Source organism: Poecilia reticulata, linkage group LG6 (genome assembly GCF_000633615.1).
Source record: "Poecilia reticulata strain Guanapo linkage group LG6, Guppy_female_1.0+MT, whole genome shotgun sequence".
Lineage (NCBI taxonomy): Eukaryota > Metazoa > Chordata > Actinopteri > Cyprinodontiformes > Poeciliidae > Poecilia > Poecilia reticulata.
This window is the reverse complement of record NC_024336.1, coordinates 23,304,269-23,322,939: the sequence shown is the minus strand read 5'-3', so window position 1 is coordinate 23,322,939 and position 18,671 is coordinate 23,304,269. Positions and strand designations below refer to the sequence as shown.

At 35.7% G+C, this 18,671-nt stretch overlaps 1 long non-coding RNA gene across 1 annotated transcript in view; it reads left to right on the top strand.

Annotated features, from left to right (window-relative positions):
- Positions 1-557: 557 nt before the first annotated feature.
- LOC103466644 (uncharacterized) overlaps positions 558-18,671 on the top strand; it is a 104,725-nt gene continuing 86,611 nt past the window's right edge. The window contains exons 1-2 of the long non-coding RNA XR_533966.1: positions 558-671; positions 3,325-3,470. This is a non-coding gene — a long non-coding RNA (uncharacterized LOC103466644). The remainder of the gene's footprint in view (positions 672-3,324; positions 3,471-18,671) is intronic.

The following is an 18,671-nucleotide window of genomic DNA, read 5'->3' as shown; positions in this document are numbered from 1 at the left end:
GTTTGTCACCTAATGCAATGCCGAGATTTACTCAAAACCTTCCGCGATCGTCGTGTTGCAGCCCTGCTCTAAGCACGAACAGTTCAGAAACAATATGAAATGGGGAAAAGGGTATTCATTAACTCATTAAGTCGTGTTTTAGATTGTTCTTGAAAAACTAATCACTGTGTTTGTGTTTGTATAGTTATATAAATATGTATTGATATTACTAAATAATTTATTAAATAAATTATGAACGGCTGTGTGCTTTGTAATATGCTCTTCATACATTGATATCAGAATATTCCATTCCTATTCTATTATAGCCACTAAGCATATTTAAATATGCTGAACTATGTATTAAAAACATACTTAAAAATACAATTGTTTATAAATGTAGCTAGATGTTTGAATATTGTTTCCAGTAACAAAAAAACGTGTTATGATCGATTAAATGCGCTGATACGTCATTTTGCCTGCTAAACACATAATGCTGAGTGGAGTGGTGGACCGCTCCAAGATGGCCGCCCTAAMTCTTGTCAGCGACAATAGGCGAGAGCGGTCCATGAGGCATTTACTCTTATATTATGTCTATGTTGAAAACTACCAGCTAGGATGGATATGACAACTAAGGCAGGAACAGTGAGTGTGCACCCATGACGAAGCGCGCCAGTTTGTGCAGAAACCAAAAAGTAAGTTCTTTAAGCCTACGTATGTGCTTGCATGTCGGCACTGACTTTATTGTAGGACTACGTCCCAGCTTGTGACGGCTTCATACATTTTTTTCATTCAGTACCCAATATTTCGCGTACAAAAGGCTATTGAAAAAGCTATTCAAATTAGTTCACATGCTCTTAATCTATTTAGTTATTAAGTAACCTGTGTTAATTTATCAGTTTATAGAGGATTTTTACCAAACCTTTCCCGCAGCCCAGACCCTCCAGATTCAGACAATACCCAGATATCTTTTTGTTGGGGTAAAATAAACCTGTGTAAAGACAAATCAGTACAAATCCAGACTTTCTCCAACTGTGGTCTCTGGACCACTGTTGGTCCGTGGGGGCACCCTAGTGGTCCTCGAGGTACTGCATGTAAACAACCGCTCATTTACCGTGACGTGAGCTCAACGTGTGACGCTACAGTTAGCTTACAAAGGATTGTGTTTAAAAATAGTGATGGCTAAATGGCTTAAGACTGGGTCACTAAAAGGAACACCTGAAAATACTAGCGGAAAGTTTTTCAGGGTGTGATGCAGAACTGTTGTTTTTGAACACTATTACGATACATAGCACTGTGTCTGTGCGGGATGTTATATGATGGTGACAAGGCGGTGAACAGAGCTCCGCCTCACGCTAACTAAATAAAATAATGTATGTTGTACTATCTACTGGCTGAAAGAAAAGGTTTGTTTTTGCCAAAGCAACTCAAGTCTATTTTTCTTTTATTATGCTTCTAAATTACAAATAGCCCTGAAATATTATTAGTGCACACAACACTCATATTAAGCAACTTTTTTTATTTTCATGTCTTTTCTATCATTGGAAAGCTTAGAATCTACACTTTCAGAATCTGTAAATAACTCAAAACACCTGAGTAGACTTGTTCATGGTTTTATTGTGGCCAACTACAATTACAAAATAGCACCACCCCTCATGTTAGGAGGAACAAAAACAATGACTTAAGAGACTAATATTTTCATTTCAGGTTATATGTTCTTTTTGTTGCGGGGCAATTTCAAATGAGGTGGTCCGGAAATGTTTGTTAAATGGGGCAAGCGATTCTCAGGCTTCAGAAACACTCCTTTTAGACCATCAGACTTTCAACCAACATAATGCTTAGGATTAGTAACCCAATGCTTTTTGGACCATGCACATTTGTGTGGAACCACCATAAGTGGTTCCACACAAATGTGCATGGTCCAAAAGGTTTCCTCGCTATATATTTTTTGAGAAGTAATTGATGCAGATGAACTAAACAATTGTTACAAATGGCATTCACAATGTTTCAACCTGCCATGGTGCTTTTTCAGCAATGTGTACTTTTTCTTTTAAACCGTATTTTTTTCTACACTTTAAAGTCTCATTTGTGATATACTCCTTTATTAAAACGCTTGTCAAAGGTGACACAGGAACTATGTCTTATGTCACATTATGAGAAGTTGAAGTAAAAGATAGGACACATGCCTGGGTCATCATGGCAATCTTCCAAACAGCCTTTAAACAGTGTTTCACAATTGATAAACAACCGTGGTTGTAATTAATATTGTACATTCAGAGTAAAAGGCATTCTACATAATTACTCCAGTGTCTCCTTTAGAAATATGCACATTCAGTGTTATTATAAAGCACGCCAGTATATCATATTAAGTCATAAATAATGGTAGTGGAATTAATTAATTCTGTATGTGCCCCTCCCGTTTGTGTGTTACTTTACATTCAACTATGTCAGCATTTATTGATGCACTCTTTAAACAATGACAATTTATATGGCTTTTTAAAGACAGCTATTTTGTGATTCGCTAATGGTGTTGCAATTAAGATGGTGTATGTAAGGCCTCTAGAATTAGGCTGTCCTTATTTTATGAGAGCATTTATTCGCAGGAATAATCAACAGAAATTGGTCTGGGCTACACAAAATCCAATAAATGGGACTTCCTGATATTGTTGAGTTTGACAATATTTATGGTTTTTCTTTTTCTTTTATGGTATTATTCACTCTCTTCTACATTTGTACTGATTTAAATAGGATTGGGTTACTTCTAAAAACCTGGTGATATAAGCACAACTGTTGTTTAGTGAAAAGAAGTTCTGTTTTATTCACAATGAAAACGACATTTTTTTGCCTCTTCCATTTACATTTAAACTATTGTTTGATAGATTAGATTAAACATAATATTGGGTCAATAAAAACCAGAAAACGAACGCAACGTTTTTGAGAAAAGTTAATCCTAATACATGAAATACAGGTTTTATGGATCGTAAGCTGTGTTCCAAAATTTTAATCAATGTAGAAAAGCTAAATCCATATATGACCACTTGTTATAATATACGTAACGACTGTGTTTTACAATAAACACACTGGTTTGTGAACTGCACATTTCACAACATGTGAAAACTGCATATTTTGTGAAAAGTTTTTGCGTTTTCACAAAATGCGGTCCGATTACATTGCAGTAATTGGACCAGGGGAGGATTGGCCATCAGAAGGTTTGGGGCTTTAAAATGGAAACTTCGATTAAAGGTCTTCTAAACACTAACTTAAACATAGTACCCAAAGTGCTGCCGCACAAACAATTTCAAAGTGGTTGAAGCTTTTGTAACCTTTATTTTCTTTTTCCTTTTAAAGGTTGTCAGTTGCCCCAAGTGCAGACTGTATTACAACAGGACGACAACTGGAGAGCTGCTTTCAGTCAGAGTCAAGCGTAAAGCACTCACCTCCCTAAACCTTGGACAACAGCAAAAAGATAGCCTTTCGTGAGATAGTCTTCACCTGTAAGTACCAATATTCTGGTATTTTAATCTGCAATATCCTGTGGCATGAACTCTAATCACACCTGTATTGAAGCCTTTTATTTGACAACGGAAAAATTATAGAACTTGTTTACTCTTATTAGTCATTATGTCTATAGAAAAATGTCTTTACATTCAGAATATGGAGATGTTGCAACTATAATGTTAACATTATTGACTTGAGAAGTAGTGTTACAGACCAATAAACTCCAAATACAACTATAACTACCCCAAAACAGTTAACAAGTCCAGGGTGGGTTTATCAGCTTTGTAATCAATAAACTGCATCTTACAATATAATGCCAATGATGAGATGCATTAAATAAACTGAACCTGCAAACACTGACTTGGCCCGGCACTCAATCATGATAGACTCCGAATCAAAGTTGTACTGCAACAGAATGCAATTTGATAAGCTATAACTATACAAGTCATTTACATTTCTTTTAAAGTGACAAAAATGAGTAATGTAATATTTTAGTCAACAAATGTTCTGTGTAACTTTAGTTATCTTTAAAAACATCAACTTCATTTAAACATCATTTGTCTTTTCTCCTCTCGGTTTTGAACCATATTTCCATCTTGTTAAGACAGAGTTACTGTCTTTTCTCTCTAATCTCCAACAACATTTGTTTGGAATATGTTGCCTGTCACACATAATCATTAAGATATTAGTTTATTTATAAACTATATCATATTTATAAGCTAAATAAACTACTTATATCATCAAAATTATATGATATTGTGGTGTCTAAAGTTAAAGATTGTTTTCTAGTGTTAGCATTACCCTCTTATTTACCACTACCATTATGACTCTGCCTACAGTTTCATTTGGAGTCATACTGGGGATAGATGGCTTCCTCCATTTTAATTGGGATATGTCATTAAAAGACTTGCCTAGCTTTCCTCAAGCATCATCAAATTATTTTTATGCTTGTTAGGGAAGCTAAGTAGAGTTTTAACACCAAATTTATCTTAATATGCACTAATATGCACAGTGAAAACTTTCCACTACCGCAAAAGTTGATGTGTCCTGTGTTCTTATTTTCGCCATTTGGAGTGCAGCCAGTCAGTGCAATAACCTTCTCATGGATTGGCTACCTTGAAAATACCAGCCAATGGCGTGTCAAGTAGCTTTGCATCTAGGAGTTTCAGCTTCTCCAGCTGTGTTGTTTTTGGAATACTTTAGATATGCTCTACAAAAACCCCCAAAACAAAACACAAATAGGAAGATTTTCCACATATAAATTGAAGTTATTGTCCACCCATAAATCTGTGAATACTGAACCACAAATAGACTGGGGTCTATTTTAAATTGCAGTGATGTCAGTTCTGTTCCAGACGGAACCGGCCTGTGTGCTTTTTTTTTTTTTTAAACCCCATAAATTAAGTGCATCAGTGCTGCTGTGCACAGCCACCCTTGTGGTCGCTTTGGAGCTTCGTAGGCAGTGAAACGTCAGAAGGGGTTAGTCTGAAATTTTGCAAACTAATAGGAGACATAATTTAAAAAAGAAAGGAAGAAAGAGCAGTGGGTTAAATTAGTTAAAATGCCTAAAGGGGAAAAAAAAGGAGAGGGAGGGGTAGGGGAGAAAAACAACAAAACTTTGTGCAGGATGGAACCAAATGTGCCAAAATAACAGATATTTTATGTGGTGGAAGGGCCAAGGTTATGATGACACTGGACCAATCAGCATGAGTAGCTGGATGGTCATGAAATTACCAATCATCATCCTGAGACTCTAACCAGTCTTGGTGGGTTTGTGCTTTTTAAAGTTTAGGGCAGACATTTTCTGATTGACCAGAAAAAGGCATACGATTCATTTTTGCAAAACAAAAACATTTGGTGTAATGTTGTATTTTTGCTCTATCACTATGAATTATTTGCAAAAGTGCTGTAAGGTTTATCATTGTTGCTGTTAAGTTGCAGTCAAGGACAGTGTCAGCTGTGGTTATGGAGTTGGAAGAGAGGGACAGAATAATGTCAGCCAGAGTAGGAGTGAGAAAGTTGAGGAGGAGATTGATGCATTGGGACAGGAGAAGGAGAAAGAGTTGCAAGAGGAGGATGAGAAACAGCAGAGAGGAGTAGGAAAGAATAAGGTGACAGGTTCAGGTACATATTAGGTTGGTATTGCGTCTTTCCTGTCGATTATATTAACTCTTAAAGATCAAAGAGTTGTGGTCCAAATCTCAGATTTTTGACATCTGAAAATGTAAAAAAAATAATCTAAATTTTCCTTCATGGCTTTTCCTTCCGTCTGGAAGTTGTTTAAGTTGTTTTTTATTCTCCAATATATGCTTTGATTTTTATAAGCTGAAACTTATTCGCTGATTTTTATTTAAAAATGTTGTCATTAAGCACATAAACAAACACACACACACTCGGTCATTTTGATCGTTGAAAACATTTAGTGTTTTTATTCCACAAACAATGTTTTTTGTTTCAAAGATTTTGGCTTTTGTCTGGTGCAGGATAGGATATACGGCCTCTCCGTATGAAGGTATGGGCTGGACTTCCACCCACCTCTTAACGCAAACTTGACATTACAATGGTTGATGTGGCAGTTAGTTGTTTATGAATATTTGTAACGGTAGGTTTGCTCTTCTGTAGTAATGCATAACGTAGTACGTTGGAATATACCGTATCACACCAGACATTAGGTTGTCAATATAAAGTATTTGCAACATGGAAAAATATTAATAATTATAGTTGTTAGCACAACTTATAGCCCTTTGTTTTAATGCTACCCCTAACAAACTGCCTATATAAAAGATAAGATTTTCTTGTTTTTTCAGTTGCCCACGCCTTCAGTTCAAACAAACATTTCTAATTTTGTTGAATGAATCTAAAAATGCATTAAACCATATTTAACCCAATAAACCCACCCCCCCAAAAACATGATTTGTTTTATTTGGTGTTAATGTATTAAATTAAACCCTTGTGTGTGTTTTGTATAGAGCATCTGAAAGCATGACATTTTTCTAGTTTCTGTTCCTGCAGTGGATTTTCCTTTCTCTTTTTGTTTTGATAAATACGAGATGTTGTCTTTGATGACTGCCCAACAAAGAAAGAGCTGTCTTCAGCTGTAACCTCTCTGCACCAGAATCTGGAACATGACACATGTCAGGCTGTGATAAATGGTGCAGAGTCTCAGTAATTTTACCAGGAATGCCCTTGAGATGCCCAAAACCCCAATTGCAAATGCTATTGTTGAATTAAACCATAACAAGAAATCCCTTGTTGTTGACATGATAGGAACCACACAGAAAATGCAGGATTTCTTTCAATTCTCTCCAGGATTTACCTGTAGTATTTTGGTCAGTGTATAATATGGTTTGTGTGGATTCATGCATAAGAAAAGAAGCAGTTCCACAATATGTGCTATGATGTAGGGGGAGAATTTAGCCTTTTAGATTTTTTTTTTCCCTTAACAAGACACTGGCATAAGAAATGTTTTGTTGATAGTCAAAATACAGTAATAATGCATATCAATAATGCTTTTTTATTTGATGGCACTTTTCTAAAACCAAAGATCGCCTTACAAAAAAATAACAGATCAATATAGCCTCAATAAACAATCATTTAAAAAGCAAACCCATAAACGAGATTTGACAACTGTTAAATGTATGTTAAAGTGAGTATGACAGTTTGAGCTAATTTAAATGAGGGAAGTTAATCTATATAAGTAGGAAGTGAGTTCCAGAGCTGACGAGCAGTGGCTGAAAGTTCTGTTCCCCATGGTGACATATAGGCAAAAATATACTAAAATAAACATATTTTCAAAGTATTCAAAATTACCTAAATCTTGTAGATGTGTGAATAATTTGGGGCGTCGCTGTTTATGAGCTATTAATTTCTTCATGTTAAGTTCAACACTAACTATAATTAGAACCTGCAGGTTAATATTTATAATCAGTTGATGCAAATGCATTAGCAGCAAAAACAAAACGTCTAAACTGGGTATGTGCACGCTCAGTTTTAAATAACCATATACCTCTAAACGATGTCTCCCATGGCTACACACTAGTAAACCCTACTTACTATTAATGAAAGTTATGAATAGAATGTGACAAATAGTTTGCAGAGCCTATCCCCGTGGAGGCTTCTCTGTAAAAATAACATCCATGAATGGGGGGGAAAAAAAGAGAGCTGAATTATTGTCTCTGGTGTTCTTGTTCGGGCTCTCTAAGCACTCTTGTGTGTGGTGAATTGCCCAGCAATTAATCCAAAAACTCTGGCTAAACTACCCTCTGTGATATCCTTTCCATCCTATGACTAATAGAACGGTGGAATCTTAATTAGGAAGGAGTGCGCTGCAGATGTATTAGAGTAGCGATGGGAAAACAGATGAGGCCATCACGCCACACAGCAGGGAGCTGAGAAGTCTGGTCCCCCATCGCTGTGTCCTATTCATAATGCCACGAGTGTGCCACATGCCTCTGCTGTCATCTGCATAGTGCCACCAGGGGCCCCCAGGGGCCGGGGCGGTCTTCGCTATCCGACACTCGAGTTTACCCTGTCACTGCTACGATTTGTTACATTGGCTCGTTTAACAGAAACGTCATCATCCCATTGACCTCAGAAATCCTTTTTGCGTTAAGTAAGAATCAGCCACAATTAATGTTTAAGTCAATTATAACTTGATGAATTTTACTTTTGCTGCAGAAAATCAAAATTTGATGTGCTTTATGGGATTTAATGATGTGAACAACTAGTTTTATATTTGAAAGTAATGTGTTAAGCAAGTATAGTAAACATTTTTTTTTCTCAGAAAAAAGTTAACTGGACCTTTTAAAGTTAATACATGGGAGCAGGAACAAATAAATCATGTAGCCATATTTGCATAATGGTGTCCTATGTTTGGTCCTGTTTTATTAATTTATTTCCATGGTGGCCACTGAGGTTCAGTTTTGAAAAATAGCCATAGTTTGACTGTGTCTGTTCAGCTGGCTGCCTTCAATTTTATACCTGCAAAGTTTCAATCTAAACCCTCCCTGCGTCCTTTAACATTTGTTGCCCACACCAACTCCCTTCCCCCCCCACATTTTTTCACCCCTTTTTTCAGGATTACTGGTACAGACTGCACTTGCACTGTTATTTTCAACCTTGGTGGACAGGGGCTCCAGTATGTATTCTGGAAATACTTCAAAGAAAAGCAAAAAGGCAGCAATTTTCTGCTTGAATATCCCTCTGACTAAATCCATTGATCATCCTCGGGGTTCCTGAGAGAGAGGGAGTGAGATGGAGAGGCATGTTTTATCCTCTAATAACTCCTACCTTCACCCTTTCCTGCCTCTCTGTTGTTGTGTTGTTGTTGGTCGCACTTCTGCTCTATTCCTTGGAGAGCTGCTGAGATTGAAGTTATTTTATGCTTCGGCTCCCCGGGCCCCAATTTGAAAACTCTTGTGTGTCAGTTTTCACACACTCCTGTCATATGGCATGGAGCACTGCAGGATTTTACCTTTTTACTTTTTTCTGTGAAGGCATCTTGTGGGGCATTGGACTTCTTTTGACAAATAGGTCACACAAAGTGGACTATTAAATGTTAGTTTGAAAATTTGATGAAGTCCTTCTTATGTCAGTTCAATGTTAGTGTTTAGTAAATTGTGACTTATTAGTAAAAGTTTTGATAGGACAGTTATAAAAAGGTGACTGATACATAAAGGAGAATGTATCAGGCAATTAAGTGTGTGACATAACATTTTAGAGATAATGATGAATAGAATTGTGTCCATCTTTAAATTTATCAGTAAACATAGAGGTATAGAGGCAAGACTCAGAATATTACAAGGAGCATCTCATCTTGTCCAGTTTAAGATACTAAATAACTTATGTGAACTACTATGAAAACAAAGAGGGAAGGAATTTTTCCAATGCAGCAACATAGGTCTTCTGGCTAGTAGAGTCCAAAAGACTATCATATTAATTTTATGACCATTCAAATGCCTCCTCTGGGGAACAATGCCAAGGAACGAAACACTGGCGCATGGATCAAATGGCTTTCCTTAAAATTTTAAAAAGAGTGGTGAAGATTAACTGCCAAAAATGATGCAAGACTGAACATGTCCAGAACAGATGCAGAATAGTAGCGATACACTGTTTACATTTAATAATGCTTGTGAATAAGCACAATGCTGCAATACACTGTATTTAACAAGTTAAATATCTCTATCGGCAGAAAAAGTAAAGCAATAGATAAGTATTTTCTATTTTTTAAAAATAAACAAAATATATTGACATAGCTGTTCAGTTGTCAAAAGTTTTTTTCTGGTGTTTTTCTTTCTTTCTACTCCTCTGATTTGTCTTCCCAGTTAAAATGACAGAGTGACAGAATAGAGGAGGAAGATGCTTTTGACTTGGATGGGTTTCAAGTTATTTCCTGCTGTCCTTCTCTTGTTGTGGTTCTTGCAAATTTGTTTGCATTGTTTTACACATCCTACCAGTAGAGGTGTGTAATATTGCATGCTTTCATATCGATATGATACCAAGTAAATACAGACCCTACGCTGATGCTGATGCTGATGCTGATGCTGATGCCAATGACGATACCAATACTGACACGTATTATACACCATTAAACTTCTGACCTTAAGCTGTTTATGTGGTTTTTCTTTTTAATTATTTTGTTAACACCTAGGACAGAATCTAGATAAGTTTATAGATGTTTACTGAAGTTACATTATAAACACAATAGAAAAACAGAAATTTGTGTGTATTGTGTGTATAAGGCCAAATGTAGCCAAAATGTAGCTGAGAAATTACATTACCAAAATAAAGTGTAATTTCATGAGGGACTCTGAAACCAAAGTATTGATCTTATCATGCTAACTTGGTGAACATGTTTATTTGTTGTCTGTGTAATGGAAGATTGAAGCGAATGGTGGAAAAAAAAAAAAAATCAATATGAGAAAACATCTTTATCAAGCTAGCTAACATCATTTGTTAATATTAAAGGAATGCCTCATGTTTTATAGGATTAGTGTATTTTTTTCTTAACAACCTGACTTCGAACAAAATTTAAAACAATAAGCATTTCACACGTGAGTACGCCAACCTTTTTATGACATGATAGAAACTTTGTTTTCTATTGCTGGATTGCCAATGCCCAAGCCTTTGACATTTGTGATGTACTCTGCCAAGAACATTAAGTATCTGAAAGTGATAAAGCTTCAATTTGCTAGACCATTAGACTAATTACTGCAATAATTAAGTAACTACTTGATTAGAACTAATGGGTACCTAATTATCCAGGAAGAAAGGATCAGGTGGTAATTTATAGAGTCAAGCTGATGTCTTCTGACATAGAAATGCCGAAACATAGGGGATCAAAACTGGTGAGAACAAAAAGTAAATGATTTTTGAGTGTTTACGTACCCCCCTGTGGATAAAGCAAACAGTTTGCTAGTATCCCACCACATGAGTGAGCTGATTTTTTTAATGGAGCACGATACACATCAATACAGTGTACAGGATGATTACCCACTATCTATTTTCTAATTAATCCCCAAGCTAAGGCTGATCTCAGTAATATTGATACTGATTAACAGAGATAAGGAACCATTTTATTGAACTTGACAGAACTTATTTAAAGGATAGTCAGACATTTTAGATTGTGCTGTACTGTTAATCTGCATAATAATATTTGCATTTGCCATAATATACACATTACAGACAATAAAACCATTAAGCAGTGCATTGCTGTACATTCATTAAAAAAACCTACAAGAATGAATTGGTACATTTATTTTTGTATAAGTGTAGTGAAATTGATGTAAGTTCAACAAACGCATCCCATGCCAATGGTTCCATAGATATTGTATTGGTTTTGTTTTGTTTATAAAAAGACTTATTGATATACAAGTACATGTTGTTTTTATAATTCATACCGCATTCAGCGTAATTCAATACAAACACACTTTAATTCCAAAGAAATATCACATATGAAATCTATCCATGTTTCATCAACAAATTATTTCATATAAGTGGGCAGGAAAGTTCTCATCTAGTGTTATGACGATGCTCAGGGCGTTCCAGTTGTAAAATAAACAACCAAAAAACAAAAAACTCCCAATAAAATCTGACAGCTGTGGTTACACACCATAACAACTTTCAAAAAGTTGCAACAAATATCCTTCCAAAGCAAAAAAGTCTATTAAAATAGTGAAGATTCATCCTCAAAAAGATAAGTAAGAAAAGTTTCATGAAGAATAAATTGCAAAGAATATAAAAGTTACTCCAACATGTTGGCTCCTTGTGCAACACTTATTGGATATGAAAATGGCAACATATTAAATGTACTGACTGTATGACCAGTTTGTATTAAACTTTGCAAGCACAATCTTTCAGTAGCGGCTTATCAGGTAAAAGGCTAATAATAACTTGAACAAACTCATTCTTAAGAGTGACCTAGAGACCCTGACACAACTGATTGACATTAATATTATGAGGTAGCATAATTTTATCATCTCATCATTTCTTATGCTATGAAAGAGGTTCATTAAAGTTTGAATAGATTGTTCAACAATTTTGTCCCAGGGCTTAGTTAAAACGACCACAGACTGTGTCCCAATAGCATAAGTTGGTAAAAAAAAAGTAACCACCCCCCATGTCCTTCACCACAAGAAAATGCCCTGCACCTGAAAACCCCCCTGCAATTTTGACTAAGACGCCAAAGGCCACCAAGCATCCCCGAGTTCAGTAACTAGTACTGCTACCCAACTGTACAGACTCATTCAGTAAATTAGACTGTTATTGAAAAGTTCATTTATTCAACTAAATTCACTAAGTGAAACACATTATATAGATTTGTTGCATACAGACTGTTGTTCTCAAGCCTTTATTTCTGTTGATGCTGATTTTCTACTCACAACTAATGAAAACCCAATACTTAAGATTAGAATATAACATCAGACCAATAAAAAGATATTTCATAAAGAAATGTGGGATTGATAAAAGGTATGTTTAATACCTTTTTTAAAGCTTGTTACTTGAAAAAAAACATGCTTTTAATCTGACAAGCAAGCCTCATAGTAATATGTTTTAATGACCATATATGACTGTCGTGCAATACAAAATAACGGGTGCAAATTATTTCTGTATTATATGACTGTTTACATTACGTTAGATCAGTGGCACACATTGTTTTGCACAGTCTTCTGAATATGATACTTAAGTGTTATAACTAAAAGTGGTGAACAATATATTGTTAGCAGCCCAAAAATTCTCAAATCTCATTGGTTCCAACTAGCAAAAAGAACTCATTCAACTTTGATGTGACGTCATTCCCAAATCTGAGGCTAATTGAATGCAGCATCATTATTCTGCCCTGGTGTTATAAGATTCAACGTAGTTTTTAAACCAGAGTTTATATTTCGTTTATTTATTTGTCTGTAAGCTTGGGGGACAATACAAAATGAATGATTTGAATTTTATTTTAATTACATACTACAATTGCATAGCTCAGTGGCACTGGGAAAGATAAATAGTGACAAATCTAAAATTTATAGAATTTTACAATTTGCATAAAGTGCATTATCTAAACACAAAAGTGAAAGGTAATGGTGGCAAAGAGGTCATTAAAAATTGAGTACACTGAATGCAGTATATGGATGTTATCCATCAATCTCTCAATCTGCTTGTTACCTTATGTTTAATTGTTGTAAGACGTGCAGCAGTCAAGCCCAGTGTGAATATAATATGCATGACTCTGAATGGAAGTAGAAGTGAAAGCTGACACTCTGTGATGTACAGTTCTTTTTTATATTAATGTTTGAATAATACGTGCCTGGAGGGTGTGGCATAAATTAAAAAGAGAGCTGATGTATAAATTTTTATGAGTCATCCTCATCTATTTCCATTATATATTTGAAAAATGAAAGAATCACAGTTTTTTAGATTATACAGATTATTATACATTGGAGACAGATGGAAGGCCTGTGGTCTATCCAGGAAGAATTACTTTTCCTTTCAAAACTTTTTAAAAAATGCAATGAAGAAAATACAATGCCATACAAACTAAGCCATAATCCTACTTATCTGCCTATTCAGGGAAAAAATGCCCTTAATTGATGTTTTATGAACATTGGGTTTTTTAAAGAAAAAAAAAAATCAGATGGGGTTTGAAATCTGGGATATTTATTGTTATGTTTTTATTTGGAAAAATGTTTGCACAATAGTCCCAGTAACTGTATTAATGCTGTTATTAATGCTGGCACATAATTGTTTTTTCACATATTTAAAAAAAAAGTTTTTCACCTGCAAGATGACCATGAAGTAACAGTCATCTTTAGATCATCTTGTAAACCTCATTGTTCATTTAACTTCCCATATTTAACCCATAATTAGCTCAGTGTGTTTTATCTTCATTAATATATTTTTACAACATAAAAACACTAAAAACATATGACACACAAAAATAATTAGCCACATGATGTGTGGTCTGCATGTCTTTAGACTTTTTATACCCACCTTTCAGATATGGGAAAAGTGGTGCTCAATGTGGCATTATTTTATTCCTTAACACAAACTGCAGATTGCTTTGACAAAAAGTTTCTACACCAGGAGAACATTTTTTAAATTGTAAGCTAATATTAGCATGTTTACTGTCTTGATACCACTGAAACATATGTGGGTCAAGTTAAATGTGTGCATTAAAAAAATCCCCTGCTTCATAAGTTTAGTACTTTGTTTTGATGTCATATCACAAAATAACTAAGACTTATGCTGTGCCAACTGCATAATGCTTATGCTGTGCCTGCTGCAGTCCCTTGGCTGCAGCAGGAAGTGCAGATCACGTAAGATCAGGGAGCTGAAGAAACCTCTATTTCTCTCTCTGTAAATATCGTTTTGAAATATGAAAAATGCATGAACTCTCAGTGGTAAACCCAGAATAGATAACCAAGACTATGCATATAAGCAATAATACAGATTTAGAAATTGGACATAAATGGTGAGTCTGACAGTCTGATTCACTGACACCGTCAATAGAGCATGTACTGGAAGCTGTGTTTTGACAGGGATTTCTGATTGGGGCTATTGACGACACTGGTTAAACAAAACAAAACAAAAAAAAAAGCATGTTGTGGTTTTTACCAAAGCAATCATGATGACTTGGTATCTCTAATTTTTGTTTTGTGTTTGTGTTTTTGAGAACACTCAAATTTACTCTAATAAAGAAATGTCAAACATACTAAAAACCTCCAACGGTAAGATGACGTGGTTGGTATATAATTTTTATATTATCCTTTACTTGTGATATGTCTTTCCATTCCAGTCATCAACTGCCCTCCTTTTGGTCTACCAATACTGAAATGAGCTGCAAGTCCCATCATGTGCTTGGGGCTGATGTGATGTAAATGAAAGTAATTAGGGAAGTGTCAAACACAATTAATAAAACAGGTTTAAGTTGAGAAAACACTTGTCAGCAGAATGAATGAAGATTTCGCCTCTTGTTTCCCTGATGTTGTCCTCCCTTTCTGCTACTGTTCAATTAGGTCATAGATTGCTCATAAGTTACTGCTCCCCTCTCTCTTTGCCTTTTGCCCTCTATCTCTTGTTCTCAAAGCCTCTCCAATTCTATGCATGAAGACCTGTGAGAAAGGAGGGGGGAGCCTCCATCCTGTGGAAGGGAAATAAATTTGCCTGTCCATCCGCCGCCTGGATGAAATTAATTGCAGACTCCTCATGTTGTCTGGATACAACTGGGGCATTAACATAAGCAATTTGCTTCCAACTTCTTCTGCGGGCTGTTTAATAGAGCATCCGACCTGGCTGATAAGGCTTAAGGTCCCTGACGCATTAGCATTTTCATAATATCAAAATATTATAGGTCCATGATTTGCTAAGGCCCATTCATTATTGATAAGAACAAAAGGTTTTATAAATTACAAAAGGGGAGCATGACCTATAATTATGGCAAGCAAATTAGGGTGTGCAGTAAAGCCAGTTACATTTTAGAGAAAAATAATGATGCTGGAGACCTTTCTCCTTTCCTCTGGATTGGAAAAAAGCACAAGACAATCACTCTCACATGGGGTTGAGGAGCATGTTCACAGGTTTATGGAGGACATTGCTTGTACAAGAACGGGAGCAAATGTCTGTGGTCCACTCACCTCCTTGTGTATTAAGCAAGTTACCTTTGGTAATTGCATATACCTGAAGATAAATTTATTGAACTAGAGATATAAAATGCTAAACTGCCAAAAAAATATGGATTCACAGCATACATTTAAAACAGGATTATGGTTTCAGCACACAATTTGGACAACTGTAGTTATAACATGATACACCAGTTCAGTTTATTTTTAGACCGAAATAATTTGTGTTAAAAATTTGAGACCATTTCCTATCGCCTTACTATTATTACTGTCTCTATCCGTAGCCATCTATCTGTCAATCCACCCCACCATTCAAAATGTTTACTCCAAAGGCAGGGTACATCCAAAACAGGTGCGGAGTTCATCACATTGCCGACATAATCATGCAAAAGACATATCCAACCAATGGCGATCAGAGGGCCCAGTGATGCTGATTGTATTGCACCTGCTGCTACAGAACACTTGGTGCTAAAATAGTTTTTGTTCATAATATGACTAAAAAGCAACTTGGCTAATATAGCTCTACAGACATCATTAACAGGTGAAGCTCTTGTTGAGAATATCATTATGAAGAAAAGATTACTCATTAAAATCATATTTGAATTAATTTGTCTGAAATTAGTTTTTTTATTGTATTTATTTATGTTGATATGAGGCTCACAAGAGTGATTGTATGTTTTTAGATTACTCCAAAGGTCACATCTATTTTTAGATGCAGATAAAACATAAAACTTGTTAATATCCCTCCAACAATGTATAACATAGTACTCTACCACATGTATCTTTCTGGTGCTGTAAGAAGTTTTATGGTATTTTAACCTGTAGTAATTACCCTTTTATCTCACTTACTATGGTAAAGTGGACACAGAGTTTGATTGTCTTACTGGGCCTGTCTAATCACGACCACACGGTGTCCCTGAGTGCTCCAAGCTCATTATCATTCATTAACCTCTAGCTGTGATGTCGCTCTGTCCTCCCCTTTCAGTCCTACAGCATTACAAATCACAGATATATTTTGTTAAAGAAACAATGAGCATTTAGTGAGAGCATATTCTGAATTCAGGCCTTTGTTAGAGGTGACTTATTCACCGGTCTTTCTTCATGTCCTCTTCTCAATTTCTCTCCATCTAATCGCCCTCTGTCTATAACAATAAGAATTAATTAGCTTGCTTATTTTCCTCTAGTTGTAGAGAGGCTCCCCATCTGGATAGAAGACAGTCCTCTGTGTGGCTGATTAATGATGTGGAGAGACAGTTGCCAATTTGAAAGCTTCGCTTGTGGCCCAGGTCAGAACTTCCAGAAGGCAAACCAATTTTAGTCCAAAGCACCTTTCACCAAAACATGTCTGTTTTGAATAGTTTAAAGATCCAAAGTCTGTTTTAAATTCTGCTATGAGGAATACCCATTACAGAATGATGTAAAGAGTAACACATAGTGTGTTGTGTGAATACTGTGCAGTGTCCTATGTTGTGTCGATGAGGCTTTGTCTTAGTTTCCATGTTAAACTGTACAAAACAATTAATGCACTGACCTCTTGAGTCTATAGTTGTTTCCCTTCAGTGAACTTGGTTATGCTAATATGCATATTTGATATGTGTCTGCCACACATATAATAAGAGAAAAAGAAGTTTGATTAATTTTCAGGAAAAAAATGCCTTAAAGCTGCAGTATATAACTTTTATAAATATTTTTTGCTACGCTAACTATCATTGGCAGCCATGCAGATTAACGGTTTTCCTGTGACATTAAGTTATTTCTCAGCCTTCAGCACATTTAGCAGCAAGTACATGAGTGCTAAAACACTCCTCCTGGCTCTGATTGGTCGTTTTTTATTGGGACACCTCAAGAGCAGTGCATTTCTTCAGTCGGCAGGAGTAGCTCCGGGAAGAGGTGGAGGAAGTTGATCTTTTCAAAATGATCTATCTGATATAATACTGTCACAATATGGTGACAGTTTTAAAAAATATGTTTACTTTTTTTTTTTTAATAAAAGTTACATACGGTACCTTTAATGTGTATGTTATTTCAATTCCTGACTGGTATGTCAGGAATTGACATACCAGTGATCTTTTGTATAGATCACAAAACAAGATTTCATAGGCCTTATAACAAGATGATTAATGGATAGGTCATCTGTCCATTACAGGTCTACACAAAGACTAAGTTACATATTTTTGTGGTAAATATGCTTTGCTTCATGATCCAGAAACTTTTTGGGCCAACCAAAACTTTTCAATCCGTTACTAAATCCAAGTCTTGTGAGGTTTTGAAAATTGTGCTTTCCTTTTAGCTGACAAGTGTGGGTCCCAGTGTGATCTTTGGCTGTAGAAACCTTGCTGTTTAAAGGAGCATCTTGTTGTAGACTCGGAGATGGTATTCTGCAGGTATGAGTTGAAGCAAGTGGTTATTTGAGCTAATGTCGGCTTTCAATAATTTTAACAAAGTCAGCCACACAATATTTCATGGTTTATAAATTACTCAACACTCGTATGACAGACAGACAGACAGACAGACAGACAGACAGAAAAGGAAATGTGTAGAAGCATAATTACTTTCACATTTGTCATGATGGCCAGTTTTCAAAATTATTGACCTAGTTTTACATTTCTGTTATTTCTGTCAGTATGTTACTAAGCACCTCTTGTGATTTTTAGCTTGCTAGTTGCCTGAACCAGAGAAAGGAAGGTCAAAGCATCACTCTTCCCTTTCCTCATTTGTCACTAATGTGTCAAAGAGAGGATGACATTTAGAGCTCCGTGAAGTGACTGCCTTCCAGCCCATCAGGCACCCCTAAGGTAATAAATGTTTACCTTTAAAAAGAGGTCTGTGGGATCCTTTTTTAAGGATATTTAAAGGTTGTCTTGGTCATTATGTTATTTTCTGCACATTTCATCTGAAAGACATGAGTTTAAATTTGTTATTTTTATGTTTTTTCCATGATGTCTAAAATACAATTTATGCTGAAAATGAAATTTGCTCCAATTTACTATCTTGAACTTATCTTACCACTGTATGATGAGTATTGATATAATGGGCGGACAACTGACACAACTAAGACATTGTATCTCTGCTATACATACACACACATAT